General features: G+C 43.8%; 1 pseudogene across 1 annotated transcript; it reads left to right on the forward strand.

Annotated features, from left to right (window-relative positions):
• Nucleotides 1–1675: 1675 nt before the first annotated feature.
• Nucleotides 1676–2633, forward strand: LOC308529468 (thioredoxin-dependent peroxide reductase, mitochondrial-like; annotated as a pseudogene). The gene is made up of 2 exons: nucleotides 1676–1909; nucleotides 2137–2633. The product of its transcript is annotated as a thioredoxin-dependent peroxide reductase, mitochondrial-like (transcript).
• Nucleotides 2634–7761: the final 5128 nt, after the last annotated feature.

Here is a 7761-nt window from a genome sequence, read left to right on the forward strand (position 1 = left end):
TGCATTCCTAGAAGAGAGAATAGAATACTTTGAGGGGGAGGAGCTTAAGGAGTGGAGGTGGAGATACATCAATAAAATGTAGAATTATGGAAATGTGGAGGTGGCTGGGCCCTTATAGGGAACCAGGTATCTAGCTCCTGCTCAGCACTTCATACATTATAATGCAGGGAGGTGGGATGCTAACCTAAAGTTACAGAGGTGACTTAGGGCAGACAGGTGAGCAGAGCCTGAGTCACCTGGGGTTACCATACAGGAAGGCTTTGCAGATGTGAGGTTTCCCTTGTCATTGCATGCAATGACAGTCTGTGTTTCCTCCGGCAGTAGAACAGTTGGCCAAGGGAGCAAGGGAGCAAGTTATGCTGCTGGTTCAATTCCCTATTTCTGATTATGGATCACTTGACCAGGGCTGTTGCCTTTCCCATGCCTAGAGATGGCAGTGGATGGCATTGGCCAAACAAAATTTTATTTATTTGTTTTTTGTTAATCCTCATCTGAGAATATTTTTTTCCATTGCTTTTCCAAAGAGAGTGGAAGGGAATAAGGGGGGGGGGGGGGAGAGAGAGAGAGAGAGAGAGAGAGAGAGAGAGAGAGAAGAGATGTAAGAGAGACACATTGATTGGTTGCCTCCCAAATACCTCAATTGGGGTTGGGGATTGAACATGCTACTCAGGTACGTGCCCTTGACCAGTAACTGAACCCATGACCCTTATGTGTGGGGGCTGACACTTCTAACCACTGAATAACTCCAGCTAGGGCTGTCAAACAAAACCTTAATCAGGAAATAGACTTCCCAGATCACAGGACTGGTTTGAAAAATGTCTTAGGCCAGTGGAATTGGAGTTTCTGATCAGATTCTGGATGAATGCTAAACTTCCCAAATATAAGAGGCTCACAGAGGACCCAGACTACTATAATCTATGATTGTGGTCATTATTGATGTTCAGGCTTCCCGCTGCAGTTTCTCCCAGGAGTCGGTTTTTAAGATAGCGAGAGCTCCAGATGGCATTTGATACCAGCCCCTGCCTGCAGACTGTCACTCTGTGTAAACCCCTTAGTCCTGCTGGATCTCTGGAACAAAGCTAATCTGCCATTTGACACCTGGGCTTGTCACCTTTAATTCCAGACTTCTGAGCTGCCGTCTCTAGGGAAATAAAGGGAAGGATTCTTCTTCTGCCCTCACGTAGTTCTGACATCCATTATGTGACTCCTGGGCTCCTGCACCCAGGGGCACACAGCTGCACCTGTCTCCTCTTCTGTGTAACAGTGGAAAGCCATTTCTGAGTTTTTGACCTGCCCACTTGGCAATTTTAGCTTCGGAGAGCAAAGGAGCTCTGTGGCAACAAATAAGTTCCTTTTGAGAAGCTGTTTCTGTTAGAAAGTTTATAAACAAAGAGAGACTTTGAAAAAGAAAAATCTACTTTTGCCCCACCATTTTTCGTGTGCGTGTGTGCATAGCTATAGCTATAGCTATAGGTCTTAATAGAGCACTCTCACCAGATGAAGCAACTGGTTATGGTTGAAAGTTAAGGCAACAAGGACTCCAGCTCAGGCCCCGCCCCTGCAGTGTGGCCCCGCCCTTTCCGGCCCCGCCCCGTCGGCCCCGCCCCTCTGCTTGGGTGGGCGGGGCGCTCCTCACTGTGTCACGTGCACAGAAGATGGTCGCAGTGCATCACGGATGTTCCGCTTCACGGTTGTTCTGCATCGTGGTTGCCGGCATGTGAGTGACATTCCTTGGGGCATCTCTGCCTCTGCAGCCCTTAGGCCTGTGCTTCTCGAGGAATATGCTGACAGATGTCATATGGTCTGCTTCCTGTCGAGCAAACTTGGCCTTGAGCACCAGTTCCCCTCATCATGCTCCCGCCGACACCCAGCAGCGTTGTCCATGGAGAGTTCAAAGAACGAAGCCTTGGTGACTTTAAGGCAGCGGTTCTCAACCTGTGGGTCGCGACCCCTTTGGCGGTGGACCGACCCTTTCACAGGGGTCGCCTAAGACCATCCCGCATATCAGATATTCACATGACGATTCCTAACAGTAGCAACATTCCAGTTATGAAGCAGAAATGAAAATAATTTTATGGTTGGGTCACAACATGAGGAACTGTATTTAAAGGGCCAGAAGGTTGAGAACCCCTGCAGGGGAAATATTTGGTGCTCTTCTTCCATCCTCTGGATTTCACCTTTGTGTGTCCCCCAGAAATGATTGCTTTCCGTGGCAAAGCCAGTGCGTTTCATCATGTGAACTGGGAAGTTGTCGCCATTTCCGGGGATTCCCACCTCAGCCATTCTCGCCTGGATCGATACACCGAGGAAGAAGGGCGGTTTGGGCCACATGAACATCGCACGTTTGTCAGATGGGACTCAGCAGATCTCCCGAGACTGCGGTGCTGCGAGAAGGTCCTGGTCTTGCACAGAGAGGTCTCTTCGTCATGGACCCCAATGGAGTCAGCAAGCATGTGAGTGTCAATGAGCTCCGCGTGGGCCGAAGCGTGGGAGAGACCCTCCTCCTGGTGAAAGCATCGCAGTTTGTGGAAGTCCCTGGAGAAGTCTGCCCGGCAAATTGAACCCCGGATTCTCCTAGGATCAGGCCGCATCTGACTGCTTCCAGAGAATTCTTGGAGAAGGTAGATCAGTAGTAGATCATCTCAGGTACACCTGCAGCTTCTCAACAGAACCACGGTTGGAGCTCATTTTTAGCATTTCAAAGATGATTATGTATAGAAAGCAAAAAATTATGTTTGCATTAATAAATAATACTCTAAAGGTTTTGTTTTTGTAACATTGGCTGAGGCTTTTTAAACATGGTTAGTTACTAACATGAGTCCTTTATTGGTAACTTCTTTTTTTTTTTTTTTAAATATATTTTATTGATTTTTCACGGAGAGGAAGGGAGAGAGATAGAGAGTTAGAAACATCGATGAGAGAGAAACATCGATCAGCTGCCTCCTGCACATCTCCCACTGGGGATGTGCCCGCAACCCAGGCACATGCCCCTGACCGGAACCGAACCTGGGACCCTTCAGTCCGCAGGCCGACGCTCTATCCACTGAGCCAAACCGGTTTCGGCTATTGGTAACTTCTTAATGGCTAGCTAGTTTATAGACTTCCTAGTTCACTTGCTTCTTTGATCCTGTCTTCAATGGGAACCTCTCCTCTTGGCCTTCCCTGAACCTCCGTGTACACCAGTGTAGGACAAGTAGCGAAAGCCTCTGATCAAGAGTCCTGAAAATTTCTTTCTGAATTTCTTTGTATTAAACTGACAATTTTTTTAAGTTGACAAAGATCATAGCTTTAAGTTTTAGTATCAGCGGTCTAATGTAACTCTTGGAGTGGAGATAGATTTGATTGGAACAATGTGAATCATGTATTTAAAAAAAACACTGGCAAAGTGACCTAACTGATCATGCATGCTCCTCTTTCCTGAGATTTGTAGTTTCAATAGTTACTTTGCTTATTTTATTTGTTAGCTGACTTAGTGTCTGCATACATTTTTAAATATTGATTGGAGATAATTGTAGAGGATATTCATTTAATCCAGGAATTGCATTTTGGAATCATTGTAATTATGTTTTCTGAAGCATTCAATGTAAAGTATAAAAAAAAGAAAGTTAAGGCAACATGAATAGTAATGTAGGGAAGAAGTTCAAAGTCCATTTCTGGTCTCATGACCAGTTGCAGAAACAAGGATTATAGCAGCTTCTCACATTTTCTTTCTTGCTCTGTTATTCATATATGTTTATGTATCAACTAATTTACTTTTAACCTCTTTCTCTTAAGATTTCAAAATGTCTTGTTGGTGGGTAACTGGCCAATGACATGCTTAGATTACAGCATACCAAGGTGGCAATGTGATAGACTAGAAGGAAAATGAAGACCAACCAGCAACAGATGGGACATTGGATCTCCCCTTTTGGGGAGAGGTGAAGTGCGTCTGTTGTATGAGAGACAGGCACTTATGTTCAGCTTTGTTGCTGTTGGTGCTTGGAAGATTAAATATGTGTAGAAAGCTGTATTTGGACAATGAGTGCTGAGGGGGCAGACTGTGGTAGGTATGGTGAATTGATACTCTCAAATGCCATTTAATTTCCTTCCAGATGTAGAGTTTGGAAAGCTAGTACACCACTTTCCTGAGACTCCTGTGCAGACAGTGTTCTGTGAGTAGCGTAGGTTCTGCCAATTAGATGGCCTCATGCAAAACTGGAAGGTGGAAGGGATGGAGAGTCCTACTGCTGTTGCTCCTGGCAAGCAAGGTCTTAAAAGTGTGCATGCTTAGAGGCATCTATGGAAGCGGGGCTCAGGAGCTCAGTCTCTAGTCATCAGGTTCAAGGGTACTTCAAGGCAATTATGGCAGGAGTATGGAGGATGGCAGCAGCTTCCTGAAGTCTGGCCCACAGCTCCAGTAATTTGTCATTGAATTCAATAGCCTGTGGTATGCTTGTACCTTCTGTTTCGCCAGCCCTTCCACAACTTGGTGAGTACCTAATACTTAATGTATTAAATACCTTTTAGTTTGAAATACCTAGAGCGGTTTCTCTTTCTTGTTTTGAGCTCTGGCTTTCAGGCATAGCTTGGAGAGTTCTTTCTGTGGAGGAATGGAGAATCAAGATGATTCACTAATCTTCATTTTTATGAGCTGAGTTCAAGGATCTGTTTCTTTCTCAAAATTTACTTCATCATTCCCACGGCCCTTTATTTTAGACATTCCAGCCATATGTATGCATTTGTTTTGGTAGGGTGCCATGCAAGGAGATTAAGCTGGGAGTCAGAGAACCTAAGTTAGCAGGCACAAAAAATTCAGGGAAAACCTGTGAGAGCCACTTGAGCTCACCAAAAATTTCCACATCCTGAGCTATATCCACAAAGTCAGTAATGGGGAAAGGCAATGTATTTTTAGACACATAAATAATTTAGGTCAGAATATTCCAGGTAGCATTGCATTATAGCTGAAAACAAACCTCAATTTAGGTGGTTATAAAGTGATTTCAATAAACATCATTGCTAAAAGCATAAGCATTTTAATTAGCTCATCTGTAACTCTGCAGGGCCTGCTGAGATATAAATATACATATATATTCATAATATAGATTGTTGGAATATTTTCTTATTACTTGCGTTCCTCTCTCCTCCTTTCTCATTACTGTTTTGTCATAAAATGACTTCTGTCTTTGGAGTGAAAAGAGAGTTCTGTTTTCTTGTGTTCTGGGGTCATGGAAAATTAACATAATTACTTACTTTTCTGGAAAGGGTAGAGGGTCTAGGATATTCACATTATCTTAATCCACAAAAGCATTTTAAGGACTTCATCTAGAATTTAGATCTCCTTGTTCCCCGGTTCTAGTGAGGAGCAGATGAGCTGACTAAGTTTTGTCATGGTTGAGAGGCTAGAGCCCAGGGAAATGCATTACGGATAAGCAGCTAAAAGGGGACAAGGGGGAGGGGGAAAAAGGGTTTTCTATCCTTTTTTTGCTGGGTCTTCTCAGGAATCCTATGAGACATTATGGGATTTCCATACTCTCTGAGCCTTGGATGGGGAAACCAAGGCTTGAGTCCAGAACTCAGGCCTAGTAAAGAATATGGCTATATCAGGGTTCAGGAGTGCCTTTGGCCTCAAGTGATGTTTGAAGGAGCACTAGGAAGTTGAGAGATCTTAACAAGAAATATGGAAAAACAGAAGGAAATGCAAGGCAAAAATAACAATTAGAGGTAGAAATGGAAGGAAGACAATAGCAACCCTTGATGTCTGCACCAGAGAGAACATTAGCAAGACACTTGGGAGTTTGTAAAGTTCTTTCATATCCATTGACTCTCATGATTTTGGAGGTAGTGGTAGAAAGAACTCAGGCTTTGTAAATAGACACACTCTAGTTTGAGGCCGGTTCCTGAGCCATGGCTGAGAAAGTTGTGTGGCCTGAGAAATAGTCCTACTCCAGATTTGAGATTGGTATTTGTTTTGTTTATCCATTGCTGTGTTACTCACCACCCCAAAACTTAGTCGTTAACAACAACCACAATTTATTTCTCATGATTCTGTGGGGGCTGAATAGATAATTTTCTTACTTCATGTGGTATCAGCTGGCGTACTGAGATGACTGGTAGCTCCAAAATAGCATCATTCAAATGGTAGAGAATTGTTACTGCCTACTGATTGAAGGCTCAGCTGGCGTTGTTGTCTGGGGGCCTTGGTTCTTCTTTATGTGGGCCTCTCCACATGGCTGCTTGAGCTTCCTCACAGCATGGTAGCTGGGTTCTAAGAAGGAGTGTTCCAGACTTCAATGTACAAATGCTTATCAAGCCTCTACTTGTGTCATGCTTGCTAATGTCCCATTGGACAAAGGTAATCACATGGCCAAGTTCAGAGATATTGTGATAGGGGGCTAAACAAAGACATAAATACTTGGAGGTGTGGTTCATTAGGGGGCACCAAAGTAATAGTAACAGTCTACTACACTCTCTAAGAATCTGCTTGGTAACCAGAGTACACAAAATGTTGTCCATGGCTCATCCCCATCTGAAATTCATGCTTCTCCACAACTTTCTTTTTTCAAAAATTGAATTTATTGGGGTGACGTTGGTTAATAAAATTATATAGGTTTCAGCACAACTTTCCTGCTAAACTCTGTCAGAATGTTCCTTCTGCTACTGAGTCATAAATTGGCCTTCCAGTTTTAGACACATGTCTTAGTTCACTTAGTATAGAGCACTACCAGGCATTATGAAGAACATAGAAGAAATATGAGTCTTGTTTCTGTCTTAAGAAGTCAGCTGGCCAAATGGTGAGATAAAGCTAGTATACATGAGAACCAGCAAGAGCAAAAAGCAAACGAGGGACAAAAATCAAGAGAAGGAAGAGATAAATGAAGACCAGAGTAGAAAGAGAAGTTGCTTTTCTCCCTTTCACCTTCCATCCCTCTTATTCCCCTTTTTCTTTTCTTTTCTCATTTACCCAACCTCTTCTGATCCTCTACTCATCTTAAGCTGGGATCTTCCTAAGTTGATTGTGAACCAGACTCATATACTGTATTATCTATTGCTGTGTCACAAAATATAAAGCTTTGTGGCTTAAAATATTTATGATCTTTCATAATTGAGTTGTGGCCAAGCTGGACAATTCTGGATTAGGGTCTCTCATGAGGTAGCCATCAAGATGTCATGTGGAGCCCTGGCCGGTTTGGATCAGTGGATAGAGCGTTGGCCTGCAGACTGAAGAGTTCCAGCTTTGATTTCTGTCAAGGGCACATACGTAGGCAGCCGGCTCGATCCCTGGCCTTGGTGGGGGTGCATGTGGGAGGCAACCATTCAATATACCTCTCTTACATAGATGTTTCTCTCTCTCTCTCTGTCTACTCCCCTCCCAGTCTCACCAAAAATTAATGGAAAAATATCTTCGGGTGAGGTTTAACAACAACAACAAAATGTTATGTGGAGCAGAAGTCATCTAAAGGCTTCACTGGGGCTGGAGGATCCACTTCCCAGGTGGCTCACTCCGTGGCTGGCAAGCTGGTGCTGGCTCTTGGTGGGAGGCCACATCCTGCACAGGCTGCTGAGGGTCCTTATGACATGGCCTCTGGATTCTCCCAGAGCAAGCAAGTCAAGAGAATAAGAGTCAGGTAGAAGTTATTCTTTTCATGACCCACTCTCATAAGTCACATTGCATCACTTCTCCATTCTGTTTGTTAGAAGTAAAACCCAAGTATAGCTTGCTTTTAAGTGAAGGAAGAATTAGCCTTCACCTTCTTAAGGGAGCAGTGGCAGAGAATTTGCAGA

Source organism: Myotis nattereri (genome assembly GCF_964212035.1).
Source record: "Myotis nattereri genome assembly, chromosome: 14".
Taxonomy (NCBI): domain Eukaryota; kingdom Metazoa; phylum Chordata; class Mammalia; order Chiroptera; family Vespertilionidae; genus Myotis; species Myotis nattereri.